Raw genomic sequence first — 23,928 nt, 5'->3', positions numbered from 1 at the left:
TTTGATCATTTTCTTCCAATCGAGTATCTTTGATATTAGTCCTTGGTTTTGTACACAGTTCAGTTACCTCAAGACAATCATGCTCAATGTCTCCTCTTTTTCAATTTCAACAGTATCACTCAGAAGTAATGTTGCCGGGTTCAACACTGTACATCTTTTAAATGTTACATTTGGAGCACCTTGTATGCTTGTCTCAAACCTTGTCAATCTTGCACCAGTCAAGTATTGTGTTATCGTCCTTGTCAGTAAAATCTCAACAGAGTGAGGAACCATTACCGTTAAAGGGTATCCCATTACTACTCCCTCACATTGTGAAAGGTTTTGACCAACTGCGACAACCGCACTCAAAGAGCCTGGTAAAGCTGCTACTACTGGGTCCAAGGTAGCTGAAAAATAGGCTACTGGGCGATAAGCACCTCCATGGACCTGTGTCCAAACAGACAAAGAACAAGCATCATGTTCATGACAAAACAATGTGAATGGCGTCTTGTAGTCAGGCATTCCCAACACTGGAGCTCTACACAAACTCTCTCTCAACTCAGTAAATGCTTTCATCTGATCTTCATCTAAAGTTATGGGATCTGTACCATCCTTGTTTGTAAGCTGCTGCAATGGTATGGCAATCTCAGCAAAATTTGGAATCCACTGATGACAATAACCTACCATTTCCAGAAACATTCTGACATCTCTCTGTGAAGTCGGAGGACTTCTCTGCAGTATCATTGTAATCCTCTCTCTGGAGATTCTCTTTGACCCCATTCCCAATCTGGTGTCCCAAAGATTTCACTGACAGTACTGCAATTTCAAAGGTGACACTTTGGGGGTCATTATGAACACGCCGGGAAACCCTGCTGTGTTCATGCTGGTGGTCTTTTCATAGACCGCCAGCCCCCTGGAGACCCCACCGGCCATATAATATACATTCTGCTGGGCTGGCGGGCGGAAACAGTGTTTCTGCGTGCCGGCCCAGCAGAATGCAGGGCCGGGACATTGCCGACGGCTCATGCCGCTGTGCAGCAGGTGCAGGAGCACCCGTCGTGCAGATCATTGCTTTTAAATCGGGCAGTGACCTGCGTGACGGGGCACTGCACAGGGGGGCCTCCACTGCCCATGTCAAGTGCATCCCTATCCTATCACCCCAAGACACCCATTCCCCAGTCTTTCCCTGGTGGTGTAAACTGCAGGAAAAGGCTGGCGGATATGAAAACACTGCCACCGCCAGGCTTACCACTGGCGGTGGCGGTGTTTTCTGCCGTGGGGTTTAGGCTGCATCATAATATGGCGGTCTGGACCTCCATGCCGGTGGCGGTAATTACCACCACCGCCAGCATGGCGGTCCAGACCACCATGTTCATAATGAGGGGCTTTATGTCCACATTTTCCCAAACGATTCAACAGGGCAATCGAGTCATAATTACACTCAGCCCTTGTCCTAGACGCAATTAGCAAATCATCAATGTACTGCACTAGAGTCGATTGGTACGGTAACTCCAATGACTCCAGATTCTTTTTCAATATCTGATTGAACAGAGACGGTAACTCCGTATACCCTTGTGGAAGCCTGCACCAGCTGTCGACTCTGTCTAGGAATTTGAAACTAAAAAGAAACTGACTATCCTCATGAAGAGGCACAGAAAAGAAAGCTTGTGACAAATCAACCACTGTGAACCACTCAGCATCGCAAGGAATCTGAAACAGTATCACTGCTGGGTTCGGCACTACAGGACAACACTTGACCACCATGTTGTTCACTTTTCGCAAGTCCTGCACAATGCGCACTTTCCCACATGGCTTCTTTAAGCCCATTATCAGTGAATTACATGGACTGCTCAACACTTCTTTTAAAACCCCTTGTTTTAGAAAGTCTCCAATTTTTTGTTCCACCTTCATCAGAACATCCTGTGCCATGTTATACTGTGGAAGCTGCGGAAACACTACATTTGGCTTCAAAGTAATCTTAATCGGTTCCACTCCCTTGATTAAACCCACTTCTTTACCTGTCAGATCCCACACATTCTCTTGTACTGTTCCCTGCAAGTCTGCATGCAATTCTTTCACAGTAAACATTGGGAAAAACGCAATCAATAGGTACTCTTTGTTAACGCTTTCAGTCTCAATTTCAGGTGCCTGTTCTTCCTCATCATCGCTATTTGTCTGAACCTCTATTCCTGGACTGGACTTGAGTCACAGACTACAAACTTATGCAGTCCCTGGAAGTTGCCAATCTCAACCTGTACTGGATCTGTGATCAGATTTGTCAACTGTCTGTTTTATACTCCCACAACCTGAACTGTCCTACCTGAAAGAGGTAAGTTTTGAACTTCTGCACTTCTCACTGTAGAGTGTGTAGCTCCTAGGTCCACTAAGAATGAGACTCTGTGACCCATCACCTTTCCCTTCACAAAAGGTCCTCTCTGATCTACCTCTAAGGATGCTGCAAGCATACATGGCTCTTCATCCGAACTAATACTCATCCATTCATCGTTTATTTCATTCTCACTATGTAATGGGAATTGGTGCACTGTGTCATTACTTCTATCTTGTCTCAGACCTGTGACCTGTGGAGTAAGCATCATCTGTTGCTGTTCCATCGGGACTTGAGGTATCTGCATTTGCTGTCTAGGTACCATAGGAACCTTCTGTGGCATTGGTTGTAATTGTGTCACTTGCGCACGTGGCATTTACACCTGCTGTATAGGTTGAAAATTCTGCACTTGGTTCTGTAAATTCGGATTAAGTCCTTTCATTTTAGGGACTTTCACAGTTTGAAATGTATTGACATCACCACCTTGCTGAACAACACCATCCCGCACCATTAACGGACTCTCCCGCTTCCAATGTCCCACGTTTCCGCACAGATGACAAGGTACATTTTTTTTCATCCCTTGCACATCATTTTGAACCACTACAGTACTCAAATATGGACCACGAGTCATGTTGACTCCACGACCCCTACCTCTCATCTGGGGTTCGAACATGACAGCTTCATGCTGCTGCTGTATCTGTTGCACTAAAGCTCCCTGCACTCCTGTCTGAGCTTCCTTAATTTGCATCACCATCGCCTTCTCCTTCAGCTTTTTTTGCTTCAACTCAATCTCATCACTACGGTATTTTGTATACTGCAACACCTCATCAATCGACTTCGTTTGCTAGCAAATCAAATGACTTTTAATCATCTACCCTATTTCAGGTCTCAATCCTTCACCAAACCTGAACACCAAGTGCAACATGTCTTTCAGCTCAATTGCTTCTTTACCACTGTACTCCTTGAACGCTTTCAACAATCTCTCATAATAGGTATGTATTGACTCTTTTGCCTCCTGTACTGTCCTATCAATCCTCTGCCAGTCAATATTCTTAGCTGAGATTCTCGTCTTCAGGAACTCAATCACCTTATAATAATGTTTCATCACTTCAGATAATGGTACACCTGTAACTCTACCCTTTTCCGGTTCACTCGTCGGCCAATCCACTCCTCTCTTACATTCAACCCACAAATCCGTTGGAACCACTATTTCCAACAAGGTATTCAGGTCTTCCCACAAACATTTAGAAAGCTTCACAAATCTATCTGTCTGCTGGTACCACTCAACTGGTTTCTCTCTCAGTTTTGGATAATCATTTGTGAACGACAGAATATTACTTTTGTGCCATGGAACATGAACAAACTGCCCTCCTGGAATTTCCCTCATCGGTACATTTTTTTACCGGATCCTGTTCTTTCTGAGCACCTTCAGACCCTTCTTGTGAATCTCATTTCCGCTTATCCTTCTTCTTTGCCCATCTTCCTTTCCACTTTTCTAATGCTCCTGAAATCTGAGCACTCTGCAATAATTCTTTAAGGTGCGCCTTCATTCCTGCTGACCTCATATACTCAAAATCCTTTGCTTTGAAGTCTAACCTGTAGCTTCGTTTCAAATGCTTTGTTTTCCCAATTTCTATTTCATGCTTATCTGACAGGTCTGCCAATTTCTGGTGTATCTTGCCCACTTCTCTCGTAATCCTCGGACACAAATACCTCAGCTCTTCTTCTTTATAGGATTCTAACCTATTCACTTCCATCATCTCTTCAACTAGCTTGGTTATTTCTGTAGCCAGCCTTACACGGTTTATCTGCTCTTCACCCTTGGAAGTGTTTAGAGGAGTATTCAAACTATCCAACCACTCATTCAATTGCTGTGCTGTCAATCCCTGTAAAGAGATGTTACTCACACTCGGCAATGGTACCTGCTGTACCGCTGCACCTGGAGTCTGCGGTGTCAAAAGCTTCAGACTCTGACTTGCACTCGGGCCATTTACCGCATCTGGAAGCACAACAAGTGGACTAAGATCCATTAATGGTCTAGATCCTTCAAAGGTCAACAACATTGGAGTCGGATCAGTCTGAACTAATATTGGCCCCGGAACCACTTGCTCCGTTGGCATTACTAAGGTTGAGGTTGTCTCAAGAACTGTTACATCTGAATAAATTCTCTGTATCAAGAGTGGATGCATTTGCGCTTGGACCACTGAAGTAGTCACTGCATTAGGAGTACTCTGCACTACCCCTAGTATCTGCTCATTATCTGTCTGCACTGTTCCCACTGTTCCTGTCACTTGTGCTGGAGCAGTCGGAACGGAACTAGTACTTGGACACCCATTATGCGCTGCATATGGCGGAGGTCGATCCCTCAATATCTGTGTAATAAGATCCTCAACATCTGAATCTTTTTTTGTCTACATAAGTCTTTTTCTTCTTCTTATCTCTTGATCTCTTTTCACTCTTGTCATCATCCTCTTTTTCATCTGACTCATCTTCCTCTGCAATAGCAGGAAACAACCTAACACCCTGTGACGTTGTCATTCTCCACTTTTTCTGTTCCCAATCCCACCTTGCTTCTGCCAAGGACTTTTCTACCTTCCTTATTCTCCTTTGGAACTTCATCTCTTGCTGCTGTCTGGCTACGAGTTCTCAAACTGCGAATGCCTCAAACTGTGCTGGTCTTGGAAGTGGCTTCGTCTCATATAATGTCATTCGCAACTGATCCAAAATTCTCAAATTAAACGTACCATGCTCTGGCAACGCTAAAGCTACCTGTATCTCTGTTAATTTGCACAACTGCTTTCACCAAAGACATGGCGCAACACCTTGCTCCTCCATCACAATAAATGCCAGAGAATTTTCCGGTGGGGCAGGCTCCCCTACTGTCTCCTTAATATAAGAATCACTCTTCATGGCACTTCTGAACACTTTGAAAAACTTCATTTTCTCTGTTGTATTTATTTCGATTCAAATAAGGAAATGGCTTTTACTCCCAAGATTCCTTTCACCCGCTGGCTCAACCAATTGTCTCTTACGGACGACTGCCAATTCGCTTATGACTCTTCTCACTAACCAACCTATCCCAGCGCGGCTCACTCTGATGTCACACTCACACACTGCGGCTGACAAAGTCTTGCGGCTTGTCCACCTAATCGTCGACTCACACAAAACTAATGCAAAATTATTGCGAGCTCTAACCAAAAACCAATAACCAAAACAAACCTGCTGGTTTACTATAGGGAAGGTACACAATCGCTTCATAGACCTTACGGATTTTAACTGATGGCCCTTTCGCTCATGCAGTTATTCTTCTTTCTCAGTTTCACACATTCGCAATCAAAATTTGACCCGCAAATTTCACTCTCAACCGATCAATGGGTCTGTCCTGGTGCACATAGGCCTCACCAAATCTCAGTTGAAAATGTCTCTTACTCACTTAACTCACACACCGACCACGCCCGATCAACCTACTAAACCAGACAGATTACAACATATAACCAAGTGTCTCCTGCACTTGTCAATATACCCCGGAGTCTTAGACCACGCAGGGTCCGTACATCACCAACAACCACACAGACAATTTTTGAGCACAAAACACCACACACATATGAAGTTTGCCGACTTCCCTACTCTCATACTGCGGAGTATGGCCATTCCTACTAAACCTCAACTGGTGTACGCAAACTCCCTACTTTCCTCACATACATCATAATTCACCTGCGATTTGCATAAGCCTTTGCAAGCGCAACCTACCACTTTCACACTATCACAAAGATGCCGAGAACACACCCATCTTTACTAGCAGGATCCAGTATCTGGGAAAGTCATTTCTGGGCTTAAGGGGACATCATCTTTGCTACAGTTGCCATTTCAGAAAAACAAAATTCAAACCTCATAAAAATGAACAACGAACCCTACCTTAAACTACCACCATAACCATTGTCACCACATAACTAGTTCTCCAAGGAAACTAACCATCAAGCTGCTACCAAAAACTGAAAGCGTGCCTGGTCCTTAGTAAGTAAACTTACAAGGGGATGCGTATAAGCCGATGAACCTTTTGGTTCACATGGAGTATTCTAGCTATGTAGTAATCGATGAACATCAATTATCAATGTAATCAATCAACAACCACTAAGAGAATCATTAAGCATGAGACAATAAATCAACATTTCATGAATAACCACAACTCAATTATACGTTTTATAAATTTTATTTCCCTATTAGTTACAATACTAAGTCATCATGTTAGATCAAACTATTCAATCAACTCAGAATTAGTTCATTAATGACCACCATTAACATAATCTAATTAGAACTTGAGAAAACCTATGCTCAAATGCTTCAGTATAAGCCAACAAAGATGAATATGACGGCATTAATAGCAGAGTTCAGCAATCAGTCCGTCAATCAATTGTCCGTGTCAACGTCACCCAAAGGACCCTTACCTAACCCATATTAGCATTTAGCATGTGGGACTTCATGCAAAAACAATTTAGAAAACGTGAATTTGGAAAACATCTAGCTAAGAGAAAAACTATAAAACAGCGCAGTTGGTACCTAGAAAGGAAGGCATAAAAGTTAATCAGTCAAATTGTCATAGTTACCTATCCACGAAATAGGTCAGCAACAAAGTCAGTCTTCGTCTTACAGGTCATCAATCGATCAGCAATGCATCAGGCTCTCAAGAGCATGAGTCCAATGACAGAATCTCGAACCGCGTCTTCTGGCATGAGCATTTCACCCCTCGCATCTCGCATCTAACCTTGCATCTGAAGTTTTAGCCCCATGTGATGACTTTTTATTAGAGTTTTTCAGTCCATCCCCCTAATTCCTAATTGGTCAGTCAATCAGCAGATATGACTCTAACCTATAATATTAATTTTACAAATCTATGAGTTCTAATATTTCTCCATCCATTCCCTCATCATCCGGCTCATCAGGTATCAAAAATGTTGCATCTTCTTCTCCAGTCAGAGCTTCTATTGTTCGAGGCCTGGGAAAGTACATTGAGTCTGTCTCACATCAAACTTGTTACATTTCCTAGTCCTTCATCTCTTGTTCGTTGGTACATTGCAGAAAATTCTAGCGAAGCAGATTTTATTAACATATGCAGTTCAGGGACAGTTAATGCACCAGCTTCTGTGCAGTGCGCTAGAAATTCAGCTTCTGTATGAGGCCTGGAAAAACTAGGCCACAACTTCGGCTAAGTTAATTCTACAAATTAATGCAAACCATAGGTTATACACCTCAATATGACATATTACTATATTATTATTATTCATTTTCATTATTTCACACATTTTTTGTTATTTTAGTACAAGTTCGTATAAGTGGCTGACCTCCCCCTTGGGCACATTTTCAAAACATGCACATTCATTTTTCTCTACGATTAATTTCTCTAAGAACTTTTGTAAATCATAACATACAAGCATTTATTAATAATTTCTAATTAGCATATCTGCATCAACAGATTGAATAAACCTCCTGGTAGATCTATTGTGTCAGGTTGTGGATCCATTTTAGAACCTTTGTGTCAATATTTGGACTATTTTCTTAACCCCTTCGGTGCCTTGGATGTAACGGTTACATCCTCGGCAGCACCGCTTGGGTGCAGAGGACGTAACTGTTACGTCCTGCACCAGGCTCGCCCACAGGGGGCGCACTAGTGCTCCCCCCATGGCTTTCCCCCAGGGCAGGAATGGAAGGTGCATCGCTTACCCTGACCAACCCTCCCCTCTCCAGTGATGCCTGATGACCTCAGCACGCGATCGCATGCTGACCTCATCAGAGGCCGGCCCCATCGCGCTGGAAGCTGAGCTCCCAGCGCGATCAGAAGAGGATCGGGGGTGGGGGCAGACAGAGCGACATGAAAGGAAAGAAAAGGTATTTCCTTTCATGTCTCTTTGAGCATTCCTGCAGCCCGATCGTAAAGCGATAGGGCTGCAGAAATGCCCACAAGACACCAGGGAGGTTTTTTTGATTATTTATGAATAAGGGGAGCAGCCCCGTGGGCAAAGGCCCCTCCCCAAGGGGGGGAGAAACCACTAGGCACCAGGTTTTTTGTATTTTCTTTTACAGATGGGGAGTGACCCCTTAGGCAAGGGTTGCTCCCCTGGGGGGCAAATTTATTTTAGGCTGTTTCTGCCTCCCTTGGGGGCAGATCAGCCTATTTCTAGTAGGCTGATCTGCCCCCAGGGGGGCAGAAACCACTTAGGCACCAGGGATTGGTGTGTGTGTGTTTTGTTTGGGGGGACAGCCCCTTGAGCAAGGGTTGCTCCCCATGGGGGCACATTACTGTTGGCCATTTCTCCCCCTTTGGGGGCATATAGGTCTATTTTTATAAGGCCCTTCTGCCCCCAAGGGGGGGCAGAAAGCCCACCAGAGGCCCAGGAAGATTTTTGTTTTTTTAAAAAGAGGGTCGGGTGTGGCATAACCCTACCCCAAATAAATGGGGACAAAGTTGTTCTTCCCAACGGTGGACAGATGGGCCATTTAACCCCGATTCACATCCGGGGGGGGGGGCAGAAAGCCTACTAGATGCTAGGGAATAAAAAATAAAAAAATAGTGGGGTGATGGCTAACAACCAGAATGGGCATGGTTATGTCCCCACCTCAACTGCAGGGGAGAACAGTCTTTCAGCTTTCCTCCCCGCACACTAACAGATCTTATCCTAACGGCAAGCAAGAGGACATTTGAAAATATGGGGATTTGGTTTTATATTTGGGCCATGAGAGTTTTTCTAACTCTCAAAATCGTTCCACTTGGAATGGCGATGGCTGCACTTTTTGGACTTTGGGACATTGCCATATAAAAACATCTACAAGACCTAGACACATCTGAAAACTAAACATCTGGGTGAGTCCAGGGTGGTGTGCTTCACATGAATCCTGCACCATTTTCCTACCCACAATGCCCTGCAAACCTCAAACTTTGCTTGAAATCACTAATTTTCCCCACATTTTTGTGATGGAACCTTCCGGAATCTGAAGGAATCTTCTAAATTCCTACCACCCAGCATTGTTCCATCTATACCGATAAATATTCTGCCCCACTTGTCAGCCTAAAAACGCTTTTTTCAAACTGCCCTTTTGGACCCGCTTTGGTTCCCCCTCAATTTTGACGTGTTTTTGGCTCTTCCCTGTCACAGGCACATGGCCCACCTACACAAGTGAGGTATCATTTTTATCCGGAGACTGAGGGGAACGTTAGATGGTAGGAAATTTATGTCGGTTCGGTGATCCCACACACAAATGTGGGGAAAATATGATTTTTTAGCTAAATTGGAGGTTTGCTGAGGATTCTGGGTAAGGAAACACTGGGGGGATCCATGCAAGTCACACCACCTTGGACTCCCTCAGGTGTCTAGTTTTCAGAAATGTCTAGGTTTGGTAGGTTTCCCTAGATGGCTGCTGAGCACAGGACCAAAAACGCAGGTCCACCCCTTGCAAAAACAGGTAGTTTTCTAATTGATAATTTTAATATGGCCACATAGTGTTTTGGGGCATTTCTTGTCGCAGGCACTAGGCCTACCCACGCAAGTGAGGTACCAGTTTTATTGGGAGACTTAGGGGAATGCTGAGTGGAAGGAAATGTCTGGCTTCTCTCAGATTCCAGAACTTTCTATCACCGAAATGTGAGGAAAAAGTTTTATTTTGCCAAATTTTGTAGTTTGCAAATGATTCTTGGTAATAGAACCTGGTGAAAGCCCCACAACTCACCCCATCCTGGATTCCCCTAGGTGTCTAGTTTTCAAAAATGCACAGTTTTAGTAGGTTTCCCTAGGTGTCGGCTGAGCTAGAGGCAAAAATCCACAGCTCTGCACTTTCCAAAAAATAAATCAGATTTAAATGTAAAAATGTGATGTGTCCATGTTGCGTTTGCTGTCGCAGGCATTAGGCCTACCCACGCAAGTGAGGTACAATTTTTATCAGGAGACTCAGGGGAACACAGAATAGAAGAACAAGTGTTTATGCTTCTTGTCTTTCTCTACGTTTTTTCCTTCCAAATGTAAGACACTGTGTAAAAAAGACGTCTATTTGAGAAATGCTCTGTAATTCACATGCTAGTATGGAGACACCGGAATTCAGAGATGTGCAAAAAAACACTGCTTCTCAACACCTTATCTTGTTCACTCTTTATATTCACCAAATGAATTGCTGTATACCGGTAAAACCTATTGCATGGTGCAGCTCCTTTATTGGCTCTGGGTTCTTAGGGTTCTTAATGAACCTACAAGCCTTATATATCCCCGCAACCAGAAGAGTCCAGCAGACGTAACAGTATATTGCTTTCAAAAATATGCCATAGCTGGAAAAAATTATAGAAGAAAACCTGGGAAGAAATGGCTCTTTTTTTCACCTCAATTTGCAATATGTTATTGTTTAGCTGTTACTTTCTGTAGGAAAACCTTGAAGGATCTACACAAATGACCCCTTGCTGAAATTAGAATTTTGTCTACACACCCATTTCTGTCACTAACTGGAAGGAGGCTGAAAGCACAAAAAATTGTAAAAATGGGGGATGCCACAGTAAAAATTGTGTTGAAAAATATGTTTTTCTGATTCAAGTCTGCCTGTTCCTGAAAGGTGGGAAGATGGTGATTTTAACACCACAAACCATTTGTTGATGCCATTTTCAGGGAAAAACCACAAGCTTTCTTCTGCAGCCCTTTTTCCCCATTTTGTTTAAAAAAACTAAATTTTAGCTATATTTTGGCTAATTTCTTGGTCTCCTCTAGGGGAACCCACAATCGCTGGGTACCTCTAGAATCCCTAGGATGTAGAAAAAAAAGAACGTAAATTTGGCATAGGTAGCTTATGTGGACAAAATGTTATGAGGGCCGAAGCACGAACTGCCTCAAATAGCAAAAAAAAGGCTTGGCACAGGAGGGGGAAAAGGCCTGGCAGCAAAAGGGTTAAACCAGTTTTACCCTTAGCAAGCTCCTACATAAGAGACAGTATGCATCAAATTACCATGTTTGAGAATATGCCATTCAATAGAGTAACTGTCCTTATATACGAGTATCCCACAAACAGAAGCCTAGCCTTGTGGATAGTAACTGAGATATTGAATTCTAGCATGCAACCATTGCAAGTTCCGACTTGGTTTCTAGTATCATTGATGGAACTAGCCATGACAAAAAACTATTTCCAACTTGACAATTGTTTCTATTTTCAAATAAAAGGAGTAGTGAGGTGATGTAATAATTTTTATACTGGAGATATCCACAGCAAGGGAAGTATTTTTGATGAAGACAGATTTTATCACTGCATCGGTGCCTATACCTACTAATATGTGTCTCATCCCTAAGGGGACATTAGGCATTATATAATGTGTTTTTTTCCATGATGAAATGGTGAGGAGTAGTTGTTATAATAGGTTGGAAATGAGGCTTCTCTGCGACATGTCCGATATTAAGAAATGTGCTCTCCTTGGAGAAAGAAATATATAGTTCTGTTTTCTTATTAGGAGGAAGCTCCAGTGTTTTGCCTGTGGTTGAAACTTTTGCCAGGAGCATCAGCATGGCATGCTCGAGTAGGAAATTGATAGTTAGCAGAGGTAGTTCTCCTGTTGGGTATGTAGTTAGTTACTAATGTGCCTCAGATGACTAGATGATTACCGTTTGAGCAATTATATGCAGAATGGGCTATTTTTTGTCTATTGAGGATTCAAAATGGCCTTTAAATTAGGTGATCAATGTATTATGCTGAGTTTCTCTACAGATGATAAAATGGTGTTAAAAGACTTTTTCTATAAGGTATACCTTATGTGTCATTAAAAGGAGGCTGGGAGGGATAATAGGCCTATTATTTATTTGATCACATGAACACTGAAGGATATGTGAACCTGACCATATGAGTTATTAGGTAGAATATTAAAGAATGATCTGGATGGGTTTATTTTGAAAACTAATATGAGAATTGACTCTGGTAATTGAGGAGACTAATGTATGGTTCTCTTTTTTAGGTGCTATCACAAAAATATCCTGTCCTGGTGATGACCCTTTGTTGAAAGGTTTCTATATGGTGGGTTCAAACGTCAACATTAATTAGATGTGGATTGACTGTAGAAATGATTAGTGGCTTCTGGACACCTGAATTATAGGATTCATTTTGAGGACCACTTGTTTTTTTAGCAAACTTTTTGTATATATTGTAGATAACACTGGTACAATTGAACTTCACCTTAATCACTTTCACTGTGCTGTCACTTCATGAGGAGCACCTAAAATGTACTTAATTTGAAATTGAACTATTTTTGTGTTATGAAATTGTTGTATAAAATGTATAAATTGCATAACAGTCTTATTATAATGAAAGACGTTTGGGTTTGACTTAGAATTTCCGTGAGAGTCAAGGATTACACTCCCCCAGAGGGCACATTTTTTGCTATATATCAATCGCTCTGGCTATAAGCTGGCTGCATGAACAATGCACTGAAGACAAGTCTGATGTGCCAAGACATAGCACAGCCTATTAATTTGCAAGTGGGGCTTTGCCCAGCTCTGTTCCATGCTGCCAGTTGATGGTCCATCAGGGCACACCAAATCCTTCTATTGTGTGGCTTTCTGGGAGGAATAATCAAAGTCCAGTAGTCAACTACACCCGGTTATGTGACTCTGGAACAGGCTACAGGCATCAAATGGTTAGGGCAGGAAAATGCCAACTTTCTAAAAGTGGCATTTTCAAAATTGTAACTTAAAATCTGACTTTACCATTAAAGAGTATTTTTTAATTACAATTTCTCAGACACAAAGCATGGAATGTTTACCTGTTCCCAATCAAACATTAGCACATATTGAAAGTAATAGGGCAATCCAATGTTAACTTACAAAAGAGGTTGGCCTCATAGTGGTAAAAAAAACAAATTTAGGAGTTTTCCACTTCCAGGACATATAAAAATTAAAAGTACATCTCCATCTTTTGTTAATACACTGCACCCTGCACTATGATCTGTTTGGGCCAACAATAGAGGTGACATATGTACTCAAAATGAAGGTTTAGGCCTAGCAAAATGTTTATTTTGCCATGTCTAAATGGCAGTTTGAAACTGCACACATGCTGCAATGACAGGCCTGAGGCATGTTTAAAGGGCTACTTAAGTGGGTGGCCCAATGGATGAGTGCTGCATGTCCACAAGTCTCTAGTAGGCAGAGGTATGCACCCAGTCCCTGTTGGGACCACCACTCTAGTCAGGGTAAGTCGGATACACACCAAAAGATAACCTGTGCTTTTTAAAGATTTAAAAGTGGTGTAGCTTTTAGAAGTAAATATCACTTTAGGGCTTGCTTAAGGTTGTGCTGGACCGGGGCAAAGTCAACGGTTCGTGCTTTGACCTCAGTGGATCACAGGCCGGGTACAGGAGCCATGCAGGTACGAGGCACAGAGTACCTTGATCCAGGTCGCAAACACAAGATGCGGGCGTCGATGCGGCGGTAGATTCATCAGTGTCACTTCCGCAGTCAAGGGACACAGTGATTTTTCACACACGTTGATGGCAATGCACTAGTTTCGGAAGATTAGCATCGAAGCTGGAATGCATTGATTCTGAAGCTGAGGCACAGGGTTTCCTCACACTCTTGAAGGGATGCATTGATCTTCCTTTAACAATGGTGGCAATGCAGTGGTTTCAGTGCTGCATCAATGCCAATGCACCAGGTACCGCTTTCAGCAGGCAGAGGATGCATTGGTCGATACAGCGATTCTGAAGGTGCTGCTTGAGCCCCACATGCAATGTGCTCATTTTTACTGCTGTGACAAGGTTGATGCATCAGTTGCCGCTTCCAGCAGGCAGAAGATGCATCAATTTCATTGGTGCAAGTATCTGCAAGTACCTGGTTCTACTTCCAGTGAACCAGGCACTGAAGCAGAGGTAGAGACTTATATATTCCTGAGTCTCTAGCAACAGGAGGCAAGCCAACTAGGCCTTGGAGATCACTTTGGGGTGCAAGGCAGAGTCTAGCTCATCTCAGCAAGGTTAGACAGCACAACAGAAAAATAATTCTTCCAGGGCAACAGTGTGTCAGAGTAACAGTCCTTGGTGCAGCACAGCAGTGCTTCTGACAGAGTCCAGTTGCAGGACCAGAAGTGTCTGATTTGGAGTCAGAAACCCAGTACTTATACCTAAATGTGACTTTAAAGTGGGCATGACTTTACAGAAGGCTCTTTACAGTGCACAAGTATACTTTCTTCCTCAGCCCTGACTCCAGACTGTCAGTAATGGTAGTCAGCCCTTTGTGTGGGGACAGGCACTGCCTATTCAGGTTAAGTGTCAGCCTCTTCCACCCTTCCTGCCCAGAAAGAGCCATCAGAATGCAGATAAATGCAGATGAGCACTCAGACACACCTAATCTTCCTATGTCTGTGGCTCTCTAGAGGGAATGCAGAAAGTGTAGCTGTCACCCTCCCAGACATGTGTTGGAGACAGACCGCAGTCCCACAGAGCTGTAAGAGCAGAGAAAGGGCCAATTTCTAAAAGTGTCATTTCTAAAATAGTAATGTTAAATATAACTTTACCAGTAAAAATGATTTATCATTAAAATTCCAATGCTATGAAACATTAAATAGCAACTCCTTTGCAACCAGGAATTACAACTTAAAAATGTAATAAGGAATTCCCAATGATAACCTATGAGAGGAGTAGGTCTCGCAGTGATGAAAAACATTTTTTTTTCACTAGTAGGACATGCAAAACTTCAATGATAGAGAAGTGTAAATTTGACTCCACCCCTACAAATATGCATCACCCCTACAAATATGCAATGTATATATGTGCACTTAGCACTACATACTCTGTGTGTTCCAAAATTGCTAATGTAAAGTGTTGCACTTGAACACAAAAATGAGATGCATTTACTGTTGAATTAGAGATTCATATATACTGTGTGCCTTAACCCTATTGAATTAAATGGATTTCTTAGAGATGGAATAAAACCATCCCAATGTTATTGAAATGTATTAACATTAGAAACAAGACAAAATCATGTAAACGTGTGTACTAATGTTTTCACATTTGAATTGGCAATGTAGCTCCTAGTTGCATCTATATTTCTATATTCATGTGTTTCGAATTGCATAATGTAACAGGAAATTAATTTGTACTTGCGTACTGACATTCTCATCTACTTGGTGTTAAAAATGGGGTTTCTAGTTGGCAGTGGTTTGCACCCTGTCCAAGTAAGGACCCTCACTCTAGTCAGGGTAAGGGAGTCACACAGCTAAGATAACCCCTACTCACCCCCTTGATAGCTTTGCATGAGCACTCAGGCAAATCTCAGAGGCAATGTGTAAAGTATTTGTACACGCATACAGTAACACAGCGAAAACACCACAAAAGTACTCCACACCAGTTTAGAAGAGTAGCCAATATTTATCTGAGTAAAACAAGACCATAACAACAAAAAATCAACATACACCAGCATAGATGCAAATCTTTAAAGATTAAATTTCAGTGAAGTGCTTAGAAACACAATAGCTCCAACTAGGGCTATCACGACGTTGTTGACGGAGTCCTTCCCAACAGTCTGGCACCACTCAATAGGGAGTGCGGGCCAGTCATGGAGTCCCACAGACCCAGGCACAGTACCTTTGGAAAACAATGAAACAAAGATGTTATACAGAGTCGGGGATGTGAGGCATCGCTGGAGACGGTGAGGCGTCAGTTCCTTACTGCTACCGGGGAGGTGAGGCATTGGTTCCTTATTGTGAGGCAGGGGAGGTGAGGCGTCAGTTCCTTACGGTTGCAGTGGAGGTGGTGCGAGGACGATGGCGAGGCATTGGTTCCTTATAATCCGATGAGGTCAAGAATCCAGCAGGTCAAGACGTGAGGAGTCGACTTCGTGGTGTTGTGATCACGCCACAAGGCCACAGGTTCTGTGGCAGAGTTGGGTGTCCCGGACGTCAGGGACATGGCACTCAGGACTCACGCTGTGGTGGGACTTCAGAGGTGCTGCGGAGTCGTCGGGCCGGCAGCATCAGTTGCAGTCATTCACTTAGTGGGGACCAGAGGTCTGGTGCAGACAGCGGCATGGAGTCAGACAGCAGAACTGGTTACGAAGTCGCTCCGAAGTCGATGTACTTAGTTTCTTCTCAGTTACACCAGAACTCACTCCCAAGGGCCCAGGAACTGGATTTGGCACCACTTGGAAAGTCAGGGCTCTCAGCAAGAGAGCCCAGGTGCTGGCAGATGAATTATTTGATGTCCCTGAGATTTCTAACAGGAGGCAAGCTCAGTCCACGCCCTTTGAGAACCTTTGGAAGCAGGATGTAGAAAGCAAAGTCTAGTCCTTTCACTCGCAGGACAGAAGCAGAAAACAGCAGGCCAGAACAACAAACTAACAGGCAGAATAGCAGTTCCTTCTAGTGGCAGAATGTCCTCAGTCCAGAAGGATTCTGAAATTATTGTCTCAGAAGCCCAATACTCATACTCATTTCTGCCTTTGAAGAAGGCAAACTTTAAAGGAAAGTCTTTGTAGTGCACAAGACCCTGCATTTCCTGCCCTGGCCCCAGACATACTCCAGGGGCTTGCAGATTGCTTTGTGTAAGGACAGGCACAGCCCTATTCAGGTGCAAGTGTCAGCTCCTCCCACCACTCTAGCAAAGGAAGACCCATCAGGATATGCAGGACACACCTCAGCTCCCTTTTTATGACTGTCTAGAATGAATTCACTAACAGCCCACCTGTCATCCTGACCTAGACGTGTATTCTACCGACAGACAGAGGCACAGAATGGCTAAGAACGAAAATGCCCACTTTCTGTATGTGGCATTTTCAAACTTACAATTTAAAAATCAACTTCCCCAAATGATGTGTTTTTAAATTGTGAGTTTAGAGACTCCAACTCTATATCTCTATCTGCTCCCAGTGGGAAAGTACACTTAAAAGATATTTCAAGGCAAACCCCATGTTAACCTATGAGAGTGATAGGCCTTGCAATGGTAAATTTCATTACCAGAACTTCTAAAACACACCCGTACATGCCCTACCTTTTAAATACACTGCACCCTGCCCATGGGGCTGCCTTGGGCCTACCTTAGGGGTGACTTACATGTAGTAAAAGGGAAGGTTTGGGCCTGGCAAGTGGGTGTTCTTACCAGGTCGAACTAGCAGTTAAAACTGCACACACAGACAATGCAGTGGCAGGTCTGAGACATGTTTACAGGGCTACTCCTGTGGGTGGCACAATCAGTGCTGCAGGCCCACTAGTAGCATTTGATTTACAGAACCTGGGTACACATGGTGCACTATACTAGGGAGTTCCTAGCAAATCAAATATGCCAATCATGGATAAACCAATCACCAATACCATTTAGACAGACAGCACTTGCACATTTTTTGTTTAGAATATCTTTATTAAATTTAATGGGCACAATCAAAGCTTTGCACTGAGGACAATCAGCGCTTCAATTCAAGCAAGCGATATATAAGCACATTGAACATCAAGTGGCATAATCTCATGTACAAGTACAAATATTGCATATATTGCTAAGTCAATTCCAGGCTGCCTGAGTCTACAAAGGGACAAGGTGGAAAGGGAATAATTTTCAATAAAAACAAAAACAGTAGACAACAACAATACATTGTTCAGATCTTATAATGTAGGGGTGATGTCGTGAGCCTCTTGGCACGATGTGTGTAACCCCATTTGTGTCTATATAGTGTAGTGGGTAGGTCTAGCCTATGTGGTGTCAAGTGTGAGGGTAGAGAGGTGTCACAGAAAGAGTTGTAACGCTCTGAGCCGGGGCAGATTAAAGCAAGTAGGCTCTATGCGTGACAAATAGAATATCAAGGGCTGTCATATAGCCTTAAATTTGTCATCAGTAAAGGACAGGCTATGCAAAATTCGCTTCATAGCCATGGCGTGCCAGAGATGAGTGAACCACTGGGCAACAGAGGGTGGTGTTTTCCACTTCCATGCTCTAGCTATTAGCTGCCTAGCTGTTTGCATCATATAGCTAGCAAGAGCCCAGTCTGTGTTAGTCATGGCTGTCAGATGGGTGGGCCTAAGCCCCAGGATCACTGTGTTATATCTGGCTGGTAGGGGGAACCTCACTACGTTTTTTGTATGGCTTAGAACTTCCTTCCTGAAGATAGGGATTGGTGCGCACGTCCACCATACGTGAGAGAAGTTGCCCCGTTCCAAGCTGCATCTCTAGCAGGAGTCCGAGGTACCAGGGTACATTGAAGCCAGCCGTGCAGGAGTATAGTACCATTGGTACATAAGCTTATAAGCCGTTTCTCTGTGGGAGAGACTGTGGTATAATTCAGGAATGCCCCACAGTAGACTTTCCCATTGAAATATCATCAGTGGAGACTGCAACCTACTGGCGCTGGTAGTGGTAAGAGTGCTGAAGTTTTGAGTGTTGCAGAACTCGATAAGTGTTAGAGGTTAGCCCTGGGATCTGTCATAGGTCCTGATGAGTGATTCAAAAGGCGTGTATGGGCGGATTATACCAGGATATACTGAAGGGTGTAGAGCCCAGTGGCTAAGCTAAAGGTATTGCAAGCACGTGGCTTCAGGCAGCCGGAAGTCCTTTTTGCATTGCTTGAACGTTTTTATGGTATCACCCTGGAAGAGGTCTCACAGGGTTCTACATTCCATATCTGTCCATGCTCCAAAGGTGTGCAGGACTAGAGCTGGGGAGAATGCAGGATTGTGAGCCAAGGGTGTCTTCAGTGATGGGAAGGTGGTCAGGCCCCTCGATTCTGCCAGACTGTCCCACACATTCAGGATCGTCCTCGTCCTAGATATGCACTAAAGGGTTGAGCGTGTCGGGGGAGCCACGCCAAGTCCCACAAGGGGCGGCATGCCAACGCTCTGTCCATGTGGAACCAATGGCCCTTGCTCTCTCTCGCCGTCCACGCTGAGACATATCGCAGATGCGTTGTTGCCTAGTAGTTTAAGAGGTAAGGACAGCCCAAGCCACCCCATGCCGGGGCTGCATTAAGAGAGAGTTGGAGAGGCAGGCTGTTGCCTCAGTATGTCATCTTGGGGGATCAACGTGGGAAGGGATTGAAACAGGTAGAGCACTCGTAAGAGCACAATTATCTTCACTACATTTATGTGTCCCAACCATGAAATGTGAAGTGACTTCCATCATCTGAGATCCTCAAGAAGCGCCTGCCTGAGCATCGGCCAGTTCTCGCTCATCCACGTTTCCAACATGGGTGTGAGGTAGATCCATCAGAACGGTGCCAGCTCCTGTAGCACCCAGATGTCTGACTTTGGGATAGCGATATTTAGGACCTGTGATTTGGAGAGGTTCACTTTGAACCCTGAAATATCGGCAAACTCTGCTAGACAGGCTACCACTGCCAGTATCGAGTATTCGACTGGGTTAATGTTAGGAAAAGTTCATCTGCGCAATAGGTTGATTTTATGCTCTTGCCCTCCAAATGGTATCCCCTCAATCCACTTATCGCCACATATTGCAATGGCCAAAGGCTCTACTGCTAAGGCAAATAAGAGCGGTGAAAAGGGACATCCCTGCCGCGTGCCGCATCTAACATTAATGGGATTCCGTTCACCCGGATAGTAGCCATTGGGCCATGTATGAGGCCATTATTTTAAAGCTCATATTGGGACCCAGTCCCACCCTCACCAGAACTGAGGGGTGAAATCTCAAATCAACCATATCAAATGCCTTCTATGCATCCAGCGAGAGAAGGCATGCAGGGATCACGTGTCTGTTGGTTTTCTCAATCAGATGGTCTACCCGGTGGATGTTGTCCGCTCACTGCCTGCACCGAATAAAGCCCACCTAGATCTGGATGCACAAGGGCAGGCATATATCTCTCAAGCCTAGTTGCTAGTATCTTCGTGTAGATTTTGGCATTAGTATTGAGCAGGCAATGGGGCGATAGGCGGTGGAATGATTAGGGTCCTTTTCTGGCTTGGGGGTTAGCGAGATTTCAGTACCTGCCATCGTAGGGGTGAGCCCCGTGACCTCTATGAAAGAGTTTTATTGTTTAAGCAAATGGGCATCCAGGTCAGGAAGAAACAGCTGGTAAAACCTCACCGGCAATCCATGCGGCCCCGGTGCTTTGCCTATGGGAAGTGTGCGGAGTACAAGGTGTATCTCTTCTGCTGAGATGGAGGATTCCAAGGCCTCTCTATGTATGGATTCCAATGGGGTCCAAACGCAGGTGCTCGGGTATGTGTCAATCTGCTCCTGCAACATAGTTTCACTACCATAGAGCATCTAGAAGTGGGCATGGAGCTCGTTCCGTTTGTCCCTTTCTGTGACTGCTCAGGAGCAATTGGATTTCAGGAGCTTAGTTGTCTGTGTCTTATGTTGCTGTTGCTGTTGCCTGTGTGCCAGTAGTGTGCCAGTAATGTACCCACCTTGGGCCAGATGTATGAAACTTTTTTGCATTCGCAAACGGTGCGAATCGCAAAATTTGGCCGTTTGCGAATGCAAAAAAGTGGTCTGCGATGCCTGAAAGTAAAAAATAAGAAATCGCAAAAATTGCGATTTTTTGCGTTGCGACCTGTTTTTGCGAGTCACATTTTGTGATTCGGTATTTCAAGTAGGAAATTGCGAGGTGCAAAATGCGATTCGCAAAATCCAAGTCGCAATTCGATGCATCCAAAAATCGCAAATTGCGATTTTTTCGCTCAATGACATTTTGCACATGCAAAATACCACTAAGTGAAACTAGGTGGTAACCAGGTGCAACCTATATAACGATGCCCAGAATGCCTCAGACTCTTTTCCACAATGGCTGCACTCTACTTCATGGCGAGGAGGATGAGGATCTTGGCAGGTTTGAGGAGAGGGAGGAGGAGACAGGAGCGCATTTTCAGAGTGCGCATTACACTTTTTGACCAGACAGAGGAGGAAATATTTGAGAGGTATAGGTTGAACTCAGCCATGATACTTGATCTGATAGCTGAGCTACAACCCATACTGCAGCGCAGAACACATAGGACTCATAGCATCCCCACCCATGTGCAGGTATTATGCTCCCTCCACCAACTTGCCCAGGGAGCCATCAAGGGGTCATAGCAGCAGCTGAAGGGGTCTCACAGAGTACCCTCTCTAGATTTTTCAATGCATTTATTAACGCCATGCTGAGCAGAATACACCAGTACATCAGATTCCCCCACACCCCACAGGAAATACAGCAGACAAAAATAGATTTTTACCAGATAGCACAGTTCCCCCATGTCCTAGGTGCCATAGATGGGACACATGTTGCAATCTGTCCACCATCAGCCACAGAGTATGTGTACCGCAACCGTAAATACCAACATTCAATGAATATACAGGTGATATGCAATGCCTCTTATATCATAACTGATCTCGTGGCCAGGTACCCAGGGAGCACCCATGATTCATACATCTTTCGCCACAGCGGCATTCACACAAGACTGCTAGCTGGGGAGTTTGGTGAAGGATATCTACTAGGTATTGTCCCTCTGTACACTGGCGCATTGATGGCGTGCTGATGTCAGATGGCTCAGTTACTCAATATACCCTCTGTCCCTTCCAGGAGACAGTGCCTACGCAGTGCGCACCTACATGATGACGCCCTACCTCAATCCTGCAACACCAGCAGAACGGAGATACAATGCAGCACACAGGGCGACCCGCAACGTGGGGAAGCGCACCTTTGGCCTGCTGAAGAGTCACTTCCGGTGCCTCCACAAAAGTGGAGGGGCACTAAAGTACAGCACAGATACAACATGTAGAATAGTGGGGCATACCTGCGGAAATATCGGAGCCAGACTCAGATGAGGATGATGATCCCATACCACCCCTACAGCCAGCAGACAGGACCAGTGCAGCAGAGGGAAGGCAAAGGCGTGCTGACATCACACACAACCATTTCAGATGTAAGTATGTAAACACAAATCCACTGACAAATGTACCTGTAGTGAGTAAATTTATTACCTTAATGTCAGGTAATGTTAGTCCAACGAATGCCAACAAAAGTGATTGTTAAAAAAAACCAATAGAAGTTCACAGTAAAGCACTATTCCTTCATAGTGTACTCCTTCCAGACACACATACAGTCCCCTGTGGCCACTACAGTCACTTCTTTTGGCCACACACGCCACTCGAGTGCCCAGTTGCCTCACTGGTACCTTGATTGTCTGCCTCTGTGGCAGTGCAGTGCCTGGCACTGCGCCGTCTGGTGTCCATTGTGGGCACAGCTAGGCTGCTGAGGCTGGATGTGTCCTCTGTGTCCCCCAGTCCAAGCTCACTAGGTGTGGCTGACCTGTTTCCCATGATATTGTCAATCACATTGGTGATTTGTACTAGTCCTTGAGCCACGTCCCTGCTGCTGTGTGCTGCCTCAACCTGTGCAGCCACTGCATGAAGTGAAATTAGGGAGGTGGAATTAGCCAGCCTAGTCACAGAGCGACAAAATCCCCCAAACATGCTCATGAAGCGTCGCTCCGGCCTGTGGTGGCTCACCCTATCATGGCGCAGCTCCTGACATAGTTCCCTCACAGCAGTAGTGAGCTCCCTTGTGTCCTGCGATGCCTGGACCTGTCCCTCATGCAGCTGTTCAATGTTGGCATTCAGGCACTCCAGCTGGTGATGCAGGCCCCCCATGTTAGCATTATATTGCTGCGTCTGCCTTTGTAATGCCGTGATCTTTTTATTTTGCAGGCGCTGCTGCTGCAACATAGCCGATTCCAGGCCACCAAATAAGGAGGTTCCCTCACCTGCCTCATAAGCCTGTGCATCTGCAGATGTAGGCATCCTGCGGGGTGCTGTGGTCTGCTGCGAACTGGGCTCCTGCATCTGGGTGCATCTGCCAGTTGGGGATGGTGTTTGTGGTCCTTCCTGCTGCTCATCAGAGTCCTGACTCAGTTCTGGCAGTGGCAGTGCCCTAATCCTGCGTCGGAGTGGCGCAATGTTCTGACACCCACTCGTATTGGAATCTGAAGCAGGATGGGTGTCTGTCTCCCCTACACTGGCACATGCTGTGGCTGCTGGGCCTGGCCCACCTGCAACGACAATATGCAGCATGTCAGTTATGTTTGTTAACATTAAGGTCACACAATGGTAATAAAGGTACAGGTACTTCTCTTCACTGTGTTGTGGGTGTTGTGTTCTTCTGTGTGTCGCTCTGCCTCTTACATTGTATGTGCTACTTTCATCTCGGGGTTGTGGACTACCACTCCCATAAGGCATTGTTGTGCTGCTTCTAAGATGTGGAATGGACTACTTCTCACAATGTTTTACATTACTTGCTAATTCCTAAGGAGCTTTTGTGCATACAAATATAGGGTTACAATTCAATATTGCACTTACCTTTGCTGGTACTTGGTGTGCCGGAGGTGTCAATCTCAGTGACCCCACTGACTGCTTCCAGGAGGAGTGTGGACTCAACTAGGTCCTCTATCGGGGTGGAGGGTGTCTCTGTGGGTGGTCCGCCTCCTGTGCTCCTGGCCTCCTGCAGGCGTCTTGCCACCCTCTCCTTGGCACGGGACCGCAGGTCGTACCACCTCTTCTTGATTTCTTCTACCGAGCGCTGTGCCACTCCAACAGCACAGATCTTTGTCTGTGTTTCTGCCCAGAGTCTCAGTTTTTCACTCTCTGGCACCTGGAGTGAGCTTTTGCCAAACAACCGGTCATGGCTCCTGGCCACCTCCTCTGTCAGCAC

At 44.7% G+C, this 23,928-nt stretch overlaps 1 long non-coding RNA gene across 2 annotated transcripts in view; it reads left to right on the top strand.

The window, feature by feature from the left end:
• The window catches only part of LOC138302153 (uncharacterized), a 45,959-nt gene extending 22,619 nt beyond the window's left edge, over window positions 1-23,340 (top strand). The window contains exons 3-6 of one of the 2 annotated variants that reach the window (XR_011205309.1): window positions 2,124-2,308; window positions 12,273-12,331; window positions 21,802-22,144; window positions 22,929-23,340. This is a non-coding gene — a long non-coding RNA (uncharacterized lncRNA). The remainder of the gene's footprint in view (window positions 1-2,123; window positions 2,309-12,272; window positions 12,332-21,801; window positions 22,145-22,928) is intronic. The other variant, XR_011205310.1, reaches the window with a different exon arrangement.
• The last annotated feature ends 588 nt before the right edge of the window (window positions 23,341-23,928 follow it).

This window comes from Pleurodeles waltl, chromosome 6 (genome assembly GCF_031143425.1).
Source record: "Pleurodeles waltl isolate 20211129_DDA chromosome 6, aPleWal1.hap1.20221129, whole genome shotgun sequence".
In the NCBI taxonomy this organism is placed as follows: Eukaryota; Metazoa; Chordata; class Amphibia; order Caudata; family Salamandridae; genus Pleurodeles; species Pleurodeles waltl.
This window is presented reverse-complemented; position numbering and strand designations above follow the sequence as displayed.